The sequence below is a fragment of the Peromyscus californicus genome, unplaced genomic scaffold (assembly GCF_007827085.1).
Source record: "Peromyscus californicus insignis strain IS unplaced genomic scaffold, ASM782708v3 Scaffold_17__1_contigs__length_78620276, whole genome shotgun sequence".
Classification (NCBI taxonomy): Eukaryota; Metazoa; Chordata; class Mammalia; order Rodentia; family Cricetidae; genus Peromyscus; species Peromyscus californicus.
This window is the reverse complement of record NW_026294469.1, coordinates 64,728,199-64,744,150: the sequence shown is the minus strand read 5'-3', so window position 1 is coordinate 64,744,150 and position 15,952 is coordinate 64,728,199. Positions and strand designations below refer to the sequence as shown.

At 48.8% G+C, this 15,952-nt stretch overlaps 1 protein-coding gene across 3 annotated transcripts in view; it reads right to left on the bottom strand.

The window, feature by feature from the left end:
* Zbtb7c (zinc finger and BTB domain containing 7C) overlaps positions 1-15,952 on the bottom strand; it is a 335,995-nt gene that overhangs the window by 71,623 nt on the left and 248,420 nt on the right. Inside the window, exon 1 of one of the 3 annotated variants that reach the window (XM_052742572.1) lies at positions 15,171-15,575. The exons of the other annotated variants lie outside the window; for them this stretch is intronic. The gene's annotated coding sequence lies outside the window, so the exon portion shown is untranslated. Of the gene's footprint in view, positions 1-15,170; positions 15,576-15,952 lie in introns of those variants that run through there. 3 annotated transcript variants of the gene reach the window in all.

Genomic DNA, 15,952 nt, shown 5'->3' with positions numbered 1-15,952 from the left:
GAGCCATTCTCATTCAAAGTATCACAGTTTCTGTAGTTCCAAATCTAAGCTCTGTAAGAATGGCGGACATGGAAATGAGGGTTTCAAGATACATCCTTAAAATACAACTTGTGCTTGGAATGTTAACATATGTTTTTCTTAATGAATCTGTTAAAAAAAAAACCAACCAAACAAACAAAAACCCCACATGTCCATTGCAGCCTCATTTATTAGTAGGAAGAGTTGTTCCTCTTTCTTTTTATGTTTGTGGCTCAGTTTTGGGATCGCTGATGGACAGGCAGTGATGTAGCCTGGGGACAGTGCTATGGTTTCTTCCCTGCAGAATTCAGTGAGCCAGGAGAAACACTGATTAAAGCAAATCTGTCTATGAGGAATCAACCTAGTTGTCAGATTAGCCCTACAACCTGGGGAATCACAGGCTGGGTGCAATGTCTCTGCTTCTCCAGGCAGACTGGCCCCTTTAATTGCCATCACTTACTTTGGGGCAAGGTGAGCTCTATCTAGAACCATCACATGCTCTGGCTTGATGGAAGAGTCCAAGCAAGCCCTGAAGTCTATACTCCTGATTGTGACCTGTGAGACTGGGATGTGAGGGATGGGAACAGGTGTTGAAATGGGAATGAGTGTCCCATGGGAGATTCCATGAGACACAGTGTACACATACCCTCACTGAAGTCAATGGCACAGCCTGGAATAGAGTCTGGCACCACTGTCTGGAGAGCAACTAAGCACAGCCAACTCTTGAGACCCACAATATGTTGCTAATTACCCTTTTGGATACTTTTACTACTTATTTATTGTCTATCTTGTTACTGATTCAAGTAGTCTTTACTAGAGAGAAGCCAGCTGGAGCTGGGGTGTGAATCCGGATGTCCGGGGTCTTCTGACACATCGATGCAGAGGGCTCACAAATGATCCTTGGATCTTAGGATTAAGGAGAGGCACTCACCTTCTGATGGCATTCTTGGTATGTTAAGGGCTATGGTATGCTAAGGGTATGTTAAGGTTATGAGTAAGGAACTAGGGCAAAAAAGGCACCTCTTGGGGACACAAGACTGGAGGATTTTAAGCACTAGTTGGGAGAAGGACCCTCAATGTCACCCCCTCTCCCAGCCTCTCTGTGAGCAGCACTGGCCACTATGGGGATCATCGGGAAATAGTCTCAGGCCAGGCGATGGTTGATGGCGCACGCTATCACGGTGGCAGTGGTGGCGAGGGAAATGCTACAGTCACTTCATTTGGTGGCCCTGGCAGATCAGGTGATTCAGGGCAGCGGCCCTGCCAAACAAGAGATGGAAGCAGGGCAGGAGGAGGCTGTGCACTCTAAGAATGTGGCACATCCTGTAACCCCTTCCCTGGGTACTGCCAAGGGCGGAGGAAATGCAGGAAGCTGCAGAGCTATGGTCAGAACTCACGTGCACCTGCAATCAGGCTGTGGCAGGGCGACACATTTGGCCCGATTAGTCTTTGGTGATCCGTTATTTTTATAACATTTGATTCTTATCAAAGGATAGCATTTCCAAAGTTTGCATTCGGGTGCTAATGTTTTCTGTTTCCTTTATTGCCTCCTCGTGCTGATCCCCCCCCCCCCACACACACACACAGTATTACCTTTTCTGATTTAGTCCCTGGCAATAATGATTTTGAGAAACTCATTATTATGTAATTCTTCATTAATGTTTCGAAAGTCTAAGTGCTGATCTAGGTTTGTTAGTCAGATGCAGGGAGGTTCTGGTCACACAGATAAAATAACTCTGCCTTAAACACACTGTACCCTAGACGCCCTAGGACCTGAATGCAACTGAGTGTTGTCCATCACATTAGAGCTATGCTCTGAGCCCAGCCCCGGCTGATGTGACCCCACAATCCCTCCTGAATTCAATCACCCAGGACTGACCATGAGCTTAAGCCCCCTTGTCTTCCAAAATAAGCTTATTTCCAAAATTTCGGACAGTTTGAGGCCCGTGGGGGATGCTGTCTAAGTGAGAACCCTCACCAGCTTCATGTTCCCGGGAACGCCTGCTTGAGTGGTCCATGGTGACCAGTCTTGCTTTCTTAGGAGAATTCCATGGGATGCTTACATGACTCTGGGTTTCACGGGTCGCTCTGAGAGAACTGTGATGGGAGGGGACACAGCTCCACATTGAGTCTTCGGAGCTGTGCAGCCAGAAGCAGCGACCCTTGGGAGTGGCTCCCGAGGTGAACACTTGTGAGAATAATCTGAAGATTCCAGCCCTAGGACACCGAGGAGGGGACATTTGCCCTCCTGTCTGGGTACAGGTTAGAGCAGTCACCTTCAGGCAAAGAGAAAGTGATGGGAAAGGCTGGAGGGAAGGGAGAGCAGCGGGTAGAAACAGGGAGGGTCAAGGGAGAGCAGTGGGCATGATGTGCTCAGCGTAGCAAGCTCCTTCCAAACACTGAAGGGCACCATGCAGAGAGCATGCTTCACAGGTCACGGCCTTGAGAGGCCTGCCCATCCCCCCAAGGGGCTTCGTTCTCCTAGCAAATAGGGAAACCTCAGCTTAGACAGCTCAAATAGACAGCTCTAGACAGCTCGACTTAGTGGTTGAGGTCACAGAGCCTATTAATGGCAGAGCAGAGACTGGAATCAGGCCCTGGCCGGAGCCTATGGGCTCAGAGCCTGTGCCATTGGCCTCAATCATCATCATCATCCCAGCTTAGAGCACCTCCTTAAGCCCTCAGCCCTTTGCACTATCCGATTGGACAGCACTCCTTCCTGGACCAGTCAGCTGAGGGCGTGCAGACTGTGTAGACTCCACGCTTCCTTTTCAATCTTACCTGTCTAGACAGGTGGCAGCCACTGAGAAGACAGGGCGGAGCCCTGCACCTGTGGCCTGCTGGGCCAATAGGGGCCTGGACAATAGTGGGTGCTGCTCTGTCTCCACTGACCAGGTCCCTCCTGTGATGGCCCTGTTAGTTGTGGGAAGGCCTAAAATTTGCACCCCTCCTTCCAGGACCCACTGTGTCCTCTCCGCAGAGGCCCTCAAGCCAGGCCCACTGGGCCTCTGCTTCCAGTCAGTGCTCAGGCTGGCCAGTGCCCAGTGCTCTCCTCTGCCTGTGTTTGTAGAGCTCCTCCATATCTTTGTTATTGGACAAGCTTCCACGAGCTAGAGGCCAGGGTCACTCAGAGGCTACGCCATGGGAGTGGGGAAGGAGGGGTAGGAAGCATGGTGGGAAGCTGCCTCTCAGCAAGGAGCAGCGTCAGAGAAGGGAGTGGGGAAGAGGCAGCAGGCTAGAACACCCCACCCACCCCAGCTAAGAGCCCGCTGAGGCCTCCCTTCCCAAGGCCCGAGACCTGGAATGGGAGCAGCTGTGAGGCTCTCTCTGTTGGACCCCTACCATGCTGAGGCCATACCCGGTGTACCTGGAAGAAGCCCACTGCACAGAAGAGGAAGCCACTGCTCCTGCAGTACAGTGGGTCCCTTCGGCTACTCCTGGCCTTCCTGGCCAGGCCCACCAACTGCTGTCCTGTCCAGTACCCTCACTGGGGTCCTCCATCCTCCCTGCCACTCAGCCTCCTGCAGCTGATCCTGAACACAGGCTTCACAAGCAGTTCTCACATCCCGTGACTCACATGGGTCCAGGTATGGCTGGTCCCATACTGCCCAGGGCATCTGCTTCTGTTCTTACTGGAGAACAGAGGAGGGTGGACCAGCCAGTTTACTCTTTTAACACCACACAATCGGAACTGGGAGGTTGTATCCTGTGGACGAGTGTGAATAGTGGGGTTTTCCTAGAACCAAGTGGTTTCATCAGAGTCAGGGAATAAAGAGTCTGTCAAGAGCGTGCAGAGGGGTGTAACTATGGAATAGAGAATAACGCTGAGGTTGGCAGGTGCCTGTGGGGTGGAGGGCAGTGGAACAGTGGAGGAAAAGCTGAATAAAAAGTTTGCATTAATGCCTACTTCCCTGTCCCCAGGAAGATGATAAGGGGAGAGAAAAATCAGACAAAATCAAGGGCCAGCAGCTGGAAAAATGGCTTAGCAGTTAAGAGCACTTGCTGTTCTTACAAAGGACCAGAATTTGGCTCTCAGTGTCCATAAGAGGTGGTTCACAACTACTTATAACTCCTGTTCCAGGGGATCCAATGTCGTCTTCTGATCCTCATGGACACCCACACACATGTTCACATACATATGTGAACACACACATATATACATAAATAAAACAAGACAAAAACCAAACCAAACAAACAAATAAACAAAAAACAAGGGCTGAGGCGGGCATAGAGGTACAAGCACCGGGAAGCACCGGGGAGGAGGACTCAGGAAGACTCTCCAGCTCGGGCTGTACAGTGCAACCCTGTACTGAAACACAAAATCAAACCAGGGCCAAGAACACTCAGGGTGGCTTCATAACTTCCCAGTGTTTCCCTTACCTAGTTACCTTTAGATGAGTTAGTCACCTCGACTAAAGTTTAGGCATTCAGTCAGGACACACACACACACACACACACACACACACACTCCAGAGGGTAACAGCTGTGCCCAGAGAACTACCCCAAACATGTTCCCTTCAAAGCTGCCAAGCGTGAGACCTCCTCATCAGTGGGCAGCAGGCCAAGTCCATTTCCTTTTACTACAACTTCCACCCTTCTAGAGTTTCTCCTTCTCGGCAGGTCCTGGCCATGGGGACATTAATCCCTATTCAAATGAACCTTCAAGGCTCGTCCTTCATTAAAAAGAGAAAAATGTCTCCCACCCCCTCAAAGCTGCAGTCCCGTGCGCATTCCCAGGAAGGGAGGGGAGGGCTCAGCTCCCACATAGAAGCTGCCTCAAGTTTCCTCACCTGGCTCTCCCTTGTTGGAAAGTAGAAATGCGACCCTTCTTTACCTCCTCCCTGAGGCCCCCCTTCAAGAGCTTTAATAAATGCTGATTATTTCAGCCCTCGGAGCACAGCTGTCCTGTGAATTGTCCAGTCAGGGTAACAGGGGGAGAGCCAAGGCTGAAGCACAGATCTCTTCCTTCCCTCCTCCACCACGTGGCCCAGCAGGGGAGCGAGGAGTTGGGGTGGCCGAGATCAGAACTGTAGAAGCACTCTTTAAAAACTAGTCTCATGCGTACTTTGTTCTTATTGGTCCTCTCTCTCTGCTCCCCCACCGTGTTTCTATCCCCCTCCCGCCTTAGCTTCTCCCCTAAGAGCTCTTCTGCTTCCCCTCTCATGGGCCACTTTCTAATTTCATAGCCTCCACTCTCCTATATTTATATGAAAATATAAAAATTAAAATCTGTGCTCCACAAATGAAAGAAAACATGTGGCATTTGTCTTTCGGAGTCTGGCTTGTTTCATTTAACACAATAATTCCCAGTTCCACTCATTTTCCTGCAAATGTCATCCTTTAATTTTTCTTATGGCTGAATAAAATTCCATTGTGTACAGGTACCACGTTTTCATTATCCATTTATCTTTGGGTAGACACAGGAATGCATTAAGGAGATCATCCATCATGGCCAACTTGGTTTCACCCCAAGGATGCAAGAGTGGTTCAACATACACAAATCAGTGTAGAAACACATATGCAATGATACAGCATGGATGGAGGCTTAAAGACAGAAATCACAATCATCGCAATTGACACAGAAAAGGCGTTTGACAGAGTTCAACATCCCTTCATGATAAAATCCCTGAAGAAGGCCGGGCGGTGGTGGCGGCGCACGCCTTTAATCCCAGCACTCGGGAGGCAGAGCCAGGCGGATCTCTGTGAGTTCGAGGCCAGCCTGGGTTACCAAGTGAGTCCCAGGAAAGGCGCAAAGCTACACAGAGAAACCCTGTCTCGAAAAACCAAAAAAAAAAAAAAAAAAAAAAAAAAAAATCCCTGAAGAAATTAGAAATAGAAGGGACATGATCAGCATAAGAAAGGCCACACAAGACAAACCTATAGCCAACATGACAGCAAATGGGAGGAAATTGGAAGATTCCCTCTGAAATATGGAACAAGACAAGAGTGCCCACTTTCTCCACCCTTGCTCAAGGTGGCACTTGGGGCTTTCAGGATAGCCCTGAGAAAGGGCTAGGGACAGGAAGGGAGGAGTCAAATGGTCCCGACTGGGGTTGACACGATCCCGTGCTTAAAGAACCTAAAAGATTCAACCAGAAAACACTTAGATCCGGTCAATATTTGCAGAGCCGCCAAATACAAAATCGCACGAAGGTCAATAACTTTTCTATGTAACAATAATGAACATGCTGAGAAATTCAGGAAGAAAGTCTCATTCACAATAGTTTCAAAAAATAAAACAAAATGTCTAGAAATAAACCTAAGGAGATGAAAATCCTTTACAATTAAAACCGAAAGACAATCAAGAAAAAAAGTGGAAGAAGACACTGTTCCATGACAGAATTAATGTGGTTTTTTTTAAAGGGGGGCTATATAATCAAATATACGGATTCAATATAATCCCCACGAAAATTCCAATAACATTCTTCATCGAACTAGGGAAAAGTTCTAAAACACCTATGAAAATGCAAAACACCCTAAATAGCAACAGCCATCCTGCACAGAAAGGACCACGTTTCCAACTTCCAGTACGGCAATATCTGATTTCAGTGTACACCACAGAGCCATAGGGAGAGAGAGCATGGTTCTGACACAGAAGTAGACACCTAGCCAGTGGGCAAGAATTGAGGAATAAGCCTACACAGCTCCAGCCACCAAACTTTTGATAACGGTATCAAAGATATACATTAGATAAAAAGCCTCTTCAACAAATAGTGCGGCGGGATGCGGTGGGGGGGGGGGGGGACACCTGACATCCATAAGCAAAAGAGTAGAAATATATATCTCACCCTACACAAAAAAATCAACTCAAAATTAATCAGTGTCTTAATATAAGGTCTGAAATGTTGACACTGCTAAAAGGAACCGTGTTAAGATATAGGTGCAGGCAGAAAAGGACCCTGGTACTGGAGGAAGGAACACCAAGAATTGATAGATGGTGTTACATGTAGTTAAAAAGTATCTATACAGCAAATGGAATAACACCCGAGTGTAGAGACAGCTGGTAAAATGGGAGAAAAGTCTTTGCCAATTCAACTTTCATACATAGAATATATATATATATATATATATATATATATATATATATATATATATATATAAAATTTTATTTTATTTTTTTATTTTTATTTTTTTCCAAGACAGGGTTTCTCTGTGTAACAGCCCTGGCTGTCCTGGAAATTGCCTTGTAGACCAGGCTAGCCTTGAATTCACAGAGATGCACCTGCCTCTGCCTCCCGAGTGTTGGAATTAAAGGCATGTGCCACCACCACCCAGCTGGGAGTTACATATTTTTAAAAGTGTTCAACATCCTAGCCATTAGGAAACACACATTTAAACTGTTTGAAGATTCTACCCTTCCCCCACCCCCAGTCTTAACGTCTAAGATCCAGGAAACAAATAACAACAGTGAATGATGTCTAGGCACTGCTGATGGAGTGTAGACTGGTCCAGCCACTATGGAGATCAGCATGGAGGTTTCTCAAACAGCTAAAAATAGCACAACCATACAACCCAGCTATACCACCCCGAGTTTTGCACCAGGGAAACTCAGCACAGAGATGTTTGCACATCAGTGTTTACTGCGAAATTACGCAGAAGGGCTAACACATTGCAACACGCAGAGGCATTCTTTGAGCAATCTGCCTAGGGCCAAGCCACAGTGAGGAAGGGTGGGAAGCGGAGCTTGAAGACAGGTTTACAGGCAGAGCTGCCTTCCCTCCGCCGGGAATTCCGGTCTCCCTGGCTCTCGTGCATCTAAGTCAGGGATGTCTAAAATCGCACCTGTGGGAATCAGTCTCAGGATGGCGGCTCTCTGCTTAAAATATGCTGGTACATCATCCGAGGGCAGAAATTGAGCTTTGGTTGATTTGCTCTTCACAGAACAGGGTCGGGAAATGTTGGTTGAGGAATGAATGAATGGCGCTCTAGGCTGCTATTAGATTTATTAGTAAAATAAGGCAGGGAAAATTCTAAGGCTTTCCAAGGAAGTGGGTAGGATATCATGGGGGAGGGGACAGAGAAGAAAGTGGCACCAAGTCAGATTCTGTCACATCACAGCTGTTTACGCCCCCAGACCAGCCAGAGCAGCTACAGTAGATAATCTGGTCATCTGGTCCCTGTCCTCAGAGAGCGTGACTCTGAGCACGTAAGTTCCATTTCGTAACTCCTGCTCGAAGAAGTTGGAACAATTGTCGTCTGAGAATGTGACACCTGGAATGGTTGAAGCTAAACATCAGAGGCTTCTCTCCATTCAAGGACTCTGAGTTGCTCAAAGTGGCAGAAACTCCTTTCAGGAATTAAATGTTGTCCTGGGCCAGGCTTGCCCTGAACCGCTCTACTTGAGTGAGCTGTGCGAAGCTCTCTGGAGAAAGAAGAGCCTAACCTGTAAGAGTGGAGGGAGCTACAGAAGAGACTGTGGGTCCTTAAACTTCGTCACCATCACCTGCAGCCTGGCTGCCACTGGTTCATCTTCTGCCCTCTTTCTCAGGCCTCTCAAGACGAGAGCAACACGTGCTCAAGTCTGGGGACTGGTGAACCAAGCCCTGGTTTGAAGGTACAAAGCCTGCTCTAGCTTGTTCTTGGGCCACACTAGTCAAGCTCTAACATAGTGACTCCCCGAGGGAGCTACTGGAATCCCCTTCTAGTGCTGAGGTTTGGCTCACAAAGCCACAGAATATCTAACAACCTGCACTCAGCATGCTTGGATGAAAGGCAGGATTTGTGATCTTTGATAGTATTCAAGTAAAGTGAGTCCCCTATACCACAGGTCCCAGTAACTTCTGTTGCAAGAGTGTTAGCCCTTCCATAATCCTAGCAATCGCAAAAATTATATCATCGCAGACCTTAGATGCCACTGACAACAGAGCACCTAGCCACACAGAAATTACAGAATTGTTACATAGAAATTTAGAGGGGAAACTTGGTATGAGTTCGGATAAGTAGGACTTCCCAGAGGGCAAATGGTTCTCATGATAACTATGGCAAATGTGACTGAGCCCACTCCAGACTTAAGGATGTTGCTTCCTTAGACAAAGAAACCCTTAGTAAATAGGATGGCCTCCAGGAATGGAGGGAGGCACACATCTATGATCCCAAGACTTGAGGAAAGAGGCCAAGGCCAGCCTGGGCTATATAGCACCACTCTCCCCATCTCAGAAAACAAAACAAGATGGAACAGAGGAAGTAGGAAGACTAATTGAACGATATTATACAGCAGTATTGACGAGGTTGTGGAGAAACAGAAGCCGTCTTACACTGCTGATAGCAATGTGCAATACTACAGCCATGAAAAACAGCCCAGAAGTTTCCCAATATTTAAACAGGGTTGTTATGTGACCAGAAATCCCACTTCTAGGAATGTACCCAAGAGAATGAAACTGAGGGCCACACAAAAGCTCATACACCGATGATCACAGAAGTTTTCTTTATAAGAACATGAAAACAATCCAAATATCCTTCAGCTGGAGAGAAGATAAACAAAATGTGATAGATCCCTGGCAGAAATACCATTTGACAATGAAAAAGAAATCAAGTATTGAAGCACGCTCCAAGTAGATGCCTCTGAAGAGCATTGAATGAACTAAAGAAATCACAAAAGATCACATATGATATCATTCCGTCTATAATAATGTCCAGAACAAATAAGTCTAGAGAGACAGAGAGTAGACTACTCATATGAAGTGGGCAGTGACAGCTAATGGGTACAGCACCTCTTTTTGGTGTGATAAAAATACTCTAAAATTGATTATAGTAATAGCTGCAGGACCCCTTTTTATACATAAGTGAAGCGTACACCTTAAATGAGTAAAGTGTGCGTATGTGAACTACAGTTTGATGAAATTACTATTCAAAAAACAAAAGCTCATCTGTAATCCTGGTATTTCAAAGCTGAGACAGGAGGATCAGGAGTTCAAGGACATCCTCAACCATGTAGGGAAGTTGAGACAAGCATGGGCTACATGAGCCTCTGTCTCAAAACCAAAAACACCCGTGCTGGAAGATGGCTCCGCAGTTAAGAGTACTTGTTGCTCTGACAGAGGACTCAGGTTTGGTTCCCAGGACTCACATGGTGGTTCATAACCATCTACAACTCCAGTTCTAGGGGATCTGATGACTTCTGCACGTCGGCAGGCACCAAACCACACGTGGTACACATATGGGCAAAACAGTCGTACACATAAAAATAAAATAGATGAATGTTTAAAAACCAGACAAACCCATCCACAATTCAGCCCCCAAATCTAAAACAAAGCAATCCTCTGTACAAATTCTTGTTTCCATTCTGCCTTCTATAGGTGGTCTCCGCTGCGCTTCTCTCACGTCAAAGGGAGGCCAGCGTCAACAGGAGCTGGGCCCACTGTCCCTTCTGCAGTGACCTGCACTAGCAGCTTCACAGAGATCACTGGGGTAACTGGGTATCTCTAGATCACTGAGTAGAATTATCTGTCGGAAACTCAGCATGATGGTTCATCAGGTAAGAGGGTTTCTTGACAGCCCGATAGCCTGAGGTTGATCCCAGAAACCTGCATGGTAGAAGGAGAGAATTGACTCCCCAGATTGTCATCTTACCAACACGTATGCTCTCTAACATATGTATCTGTGTCCCCCCTCATGAACACACACACACACACACACACACACACACACATACACACACACACACACACACACACACACACACACACACACACACACACAATATAATAAAAAGTTTAAAAAGAATGGAGAGACTCCATAGACAAAAATCAGTGGGAGTCATACATGTGTAAGTTCCCACACATGTGTAGCAGCACAGACACTGCTGAAGGTCAAGGCAAGTCACATGATAGCCCTGGGAGGGTCATGTGTTTGGCTGCATTTAGTTTGTATGTAACTTGGAAAAGCCCACAGAGATCGCACACCTTCTTAAGCTGCCTTTCAAGTTTGGAATCTCAGAGTAGTTCTGCACTAATTGTTCTGAGGCTGGATCACTTATTGACTACTGGATTACTGTTTGTCCCTAGGCTCCTGTCCTAGGACCAGCAGGCTGTGGCTGGGCAGCCTTCCCTGTCCCCTGCTCCCTGAGTATCCCTGTCACGTGAGGGTAGGATAGGAAGGTGATCCCAGTTGGATCCACACCAGGCCCAGGACCTTCCAAATGGAGCAAAAACAAAGGCCACCAGAATCCGTCCTTGTCTAAGGCCAGGATCAAGCCCCACAGAGGGATACAGAAATCATGCTTCGATCCCAAATGTCATCCACAACGATCATTTCTCTCTTCAAAGGAATTACTCATTGCACTCCTTCATAGTACATCAGGGTCGATCAGTATTCAGATTTATTAAGTAATGACATGTAGGATGTATGTTATCAAAGGCTGGTTTCATCACTCCATCCTCCAAGCTGTTTTTTTCCCCTCTTTTCTTCTGTTTTCTTTTTTGCTTAGTCATGAGAAGATTAGCAAGTTAAAAATCAAAACAAAAGCTAACACACACACACACACACACACACACACACACACACACACACACACACGCAGAGCCCTTCGTGGAAGTTGCTATGTGGTGGCTTCAGAAAGGAAAACATCTCTCTGACTAATGCGAAGGAGACTCCAAATTGCTCTTGGCAACAATCTCTCAACCAGTTCCCCTCCCTCTATTCATCTCCTCAGTTCCCAGCCAAAGGAAAACAAACGGAACAGCCCTCTCTCTGGCCCAACCTGTGGGGCTGCACGGCTGAGCAAGGCCGAGCCAACAAACATCCCTGTGCAATTATACACCTGTGTAATTGCTGTAAACACAGGACAGCCAGCCGGGTGCGAGCTGTGCTCATCAAGCCAACCATCTCGGTATTAGGAAGAAAATGCCTGTGTTCTGACTGTGGGATATCAAAACAATGCAATCTGATCCAGTAACCTCAAGCTCAGATTTTTTTCCCCCTTTAGGAAAAAGAAGAAGAAAGAAAAAGTAACTATCATCCTGGCTAGAGTACTGTGAATTCCAGAGAGGCAAGATCCCAGAGCATCACCCAGCCAGGCAGGAGCGATGGTTGACATCTACCAGCTTGTGGTCCTCCCAGAAGTGACAGTTAACGTTAGAGGTAGTTATCATGCCATTTGAGATGGAAGGAGAGTCGACAGACCAGATCCTGAAACATGTATGGCTTCTGTGTCTTCCATCTGACATCGTTCTGTTAGGACAGATATGTCCGGTCACCTAACTAAGAGGGCAGAGTGTCGGGCAATACAGTTGATACAGGGATCTTTTTGGTTGAGCCCATAAACCTCCAGGATGGGCTAGAATAAGCTACCAAGTCCTGTGACGGTGGGCAAGCTCCTATCTTATGGTAAGGTCAAGGGCTTAAAACGGCATGTGAGCCCTGAGAGCATGGGATATACCACCCTGGCTACTGCGGAACGTGACTGGTACGTCAGGAGTGTTCTTAGCCGGCCTGGCACTGCTCCAGAGAGAGGCCAGTCCTCTCAGAAGTTGCACAGGGCTGCTGCTTCTGTGTCAAAACTACAGGCTCAATTCAGAACCCACAACCTTAAGCCTGAAACCAGCAAACAGCCGAGGCTTGGTCATTTTCCTGGGCATTCAGGACAGGACTGATCATGCTGTGTGCACTCTTTGGGCCAGAGACAAGTACCTGTGACCGCAATATGGGGACAGTTGTTAGTCCGGCGCCTATTACCACCTTCCTCCCTGCCTTCTCCCATCTCTCCTCAGGCCTCCCATGACATCTCCCCACCCACGGCCTTACTTAGTCAACCAATTCCCAGTGAGAGCCCGGCATTCCTGTTACGACTCCCACTGGCAGAGGTCAGGGTCTGGCTGATTTCATTTACTGAGGGCGGCTCAGAATTTATCATAGTGCCCAGAGCCATACAGCACACAATACAATAACTATTGAATTGGTCTGACTGGAAAAGAACATAGTTTTCAAAAAATAAATTAATTCTATCTGTAACATTTACATACTACTTTATGTTGTACTGTAACTGAAACAATCTCCTCAGTTATGGCCTAAGAGTCTAAAAGATGGAGGGTACGATGGGTAGCTCTGAATTCAGGCTCATGGACAGCTAGCTCACTTAACGCTTGTGAGCCTCAGTTCCCTCATCTACGAAGGGGGTCTGATGATTCCGACCCAGTGGGGCTGAACTGAATCGTCCACAAGAGAAAGTGTGGATGAGTGCTCTCTGGCACAGTGTGTCTCTCTGAGCTCCACCTCTTCCTTTGGCCTCCAATCTCTGCTTTATCTTCAACACTGAACCTGACCAGGCAGGCCAAGGCTCCTGCTCTGGCAACCTGCAGGCCTGGGCTGTCTAGGTCTTCCTATTTAAAGTCCCTGGCCCCCATGTCATCTGCTTTTTGAAATCTTTCCCCAAGTCCTCGGGCAGTCAGTGAAGAGCCTTTACTTCTCTGGGTTTCACTTAGAGCGACACAAGGATCATCTATGGTCTCATCCTATGCCATGGAGGGGAGGATGGGAGAATCCAACTCCAGAACTCCTCCGTGCCTCGCTCAGCAGGGCTCCACAATGTCTTGTGTGCCCCGTGTCTACCACTTACACCAAGTGTGCCACCTCCCCGGGGGTGGGGGGGCGGTGTCTCTAGGACCTGGTTGGCACAGATGCCCAATGCTCTGAGTAAGGGGCCCTGGACTCCTCTGCTGTCTCCAGTGTGATTTTGGAGAATGTTTCCCACCCAGTTTCTCACCTGTAAAATGGAGTGGATGGGGGGTGGTGGGGGTGGTTTGGGGGAGCTTGGGTGACAGTACCATAGGAATGTCATACCAATCAGAGAGAAACAGCTTTTTGAAAGAGTGGCTTTCTTTTCCCACTCAGCTCTCCGTGGCCCTTAAGGGGTCATGGTGGCAGTACCCAGGCTGCTTTTAATTCCTGGAACTCCATCCAGAGGGGGCCCCTGCGAACTTAGTGAAAACGGGTAGGAGTGGAGCTAAAACTTGAACCTTTGCAAGTTCACCCCGATCCCTCATGCACCTCCACACCACATCCACTCCCATCCTCCCGACCCCTCCCAAAACCCATCGAATCTGGAGAAAACTGCCACACTGCTTCGATCGCTGCCTTTACATTTTTAAATTCCGCAGTTAAGGAGGTTGGAAGTGGCATCACCCCAGCCAGCACCGGAACTGCACAGAGCCAGGACCAGCTGCTCCGCCAAGAGGGCAGCGGGCCCCTTGCCTGTCTGTCCACCGGGCAGCCACAGGCCGGGGCAGGAGAAGCCAGGGTGAGAGTCTGCCGCCTGGGGATCCTCACCAGGAGGCATGAAGACTACAGGACCTGCACCGAGAAGCGCCCAGCGGGGCTGGGCTGGGTGGTGGGCCACTCTTGCGTCCGCCTAAGTCCCTGGGGACTCAGGTATTGCAAGGGCGACCGAAGTGAGAAAGATTGGGGAGGTGGGGGGACGAGGACTTACCAGTAGGTTTCCCTGCACTCCTCGCACCAGGTTGCCACACCGCCAGAGCTGCAAGACCCCAGCTTGACTCACTAGACCAGAGAGTTTTCACCGTCTGCCCACTCAGGATGGATGGAGGACACCGAGGTTCCTCCACTCCTTCAGCTCCAGAGTCAAGCTCCAGGACCCTGATAGGACTTCCTTCGCTGCACTTAAGGACATCTGTGGATCTCCCTTATTTTTCTGCTCACGTCTGGGGACCAAGAGTTCTGCCAAACTGCCATGGTTTTGTTCCTTAAGTTTTGCTTCTCATAGTCGGACAGACCAACTTGCTTCCCCCCCCCCCCCCCCACACACACACCCTGAACGCGGGTGTGCAGTTTAAACTGGTCTTATTTGTCCGCAACCGCCTTTAGCGGTCTCAAAGGAGGCTGCCAGGAAGGGAGGCCACGGGTGGTTGCCGCAGAGTTCCCCAGGTTCTGTCCCAGGTTGGGCCCCCACACCTCCGCACCCTCATCCAGCAAGACTAGGGTGAGAAACCGACTCAGCCGCGGCGCCTGCCAGCACCGGCAGGAGCCTCTCCGTGCCCGGAGGCGCCTCCCGGGCTACCGGGTCCCTGCCGAGCCAGGCGCCTGCCGAGCTCCCCCGGGCTCTCCACGGGGCTCCCTCCCACCTCCTCCTCGCAGCCCCTGCGCCCGCCCGGGAGCTCGGATCACATGCCCATTCCCGGCCAAGGCCTCCGCAGACCTACCTGGCCACCCTGGGGACGTCGCGCTCTTGCCCGGGGCCGTATCCTGAGCTCCACTAGGGTCCGAGGCTGGGAGTCCACGCGGCAGCGCTGCTCCGGGAGCCTGCCGCTGCCGGGGAGAGGTTGTCATTGATTTGCGCTGGGCGAGTTAAGCCATTCCAGGAGTGGTTTGGAGCGAGCACTCCCACCCCTCCCTCCAACCAGAAGTATTTGGCAGCCAGCCCCTTTAGTCCACCTGTACTGTTAAACGCGGGACAAGGACCAATTGCTCCAGTGGCTTTTCCTGCATTTCTTTAGAATACGTAAATCAACCCTTTGGGGAAGGTAAAACAGAAGGAAATGAAAGCCAGGACGGCGGTGGAGTTTTTCTTTCCTCCCCTCTTCTCCCGGGCCCACCCCCGCCCCCTTCTCTAATATTTCACAAAAGCCTTACCACTTATCTCCAGGCAAGGGAGGCATTTTATTATTATTGTTTTATTCAATTCTCTGTGTCTGTGTTTTATTTTTAGAGGCAATTTTGTTTCCATTTGCCTGAAACCTGAGCCCAATAAAATTACTAGAATTATATGTTTTCTCCTTAAAGGGTCGTGATTGTAACTTAACCAAATCAAACACTGTATAGCAATCACTCAAACCACAAAAAAAGTGTGTGTGTGGGGGGGGGGGGGTGCCAGTGGTAAGCATAGACCTGCAGATCCTAGGGGGTCATGGGGTCTGGCCTGGGTGGGGTCATGAGGCCTAAGGAAGGGGCACCCAACTACCTCCTCTCCCCATCAACAAACACT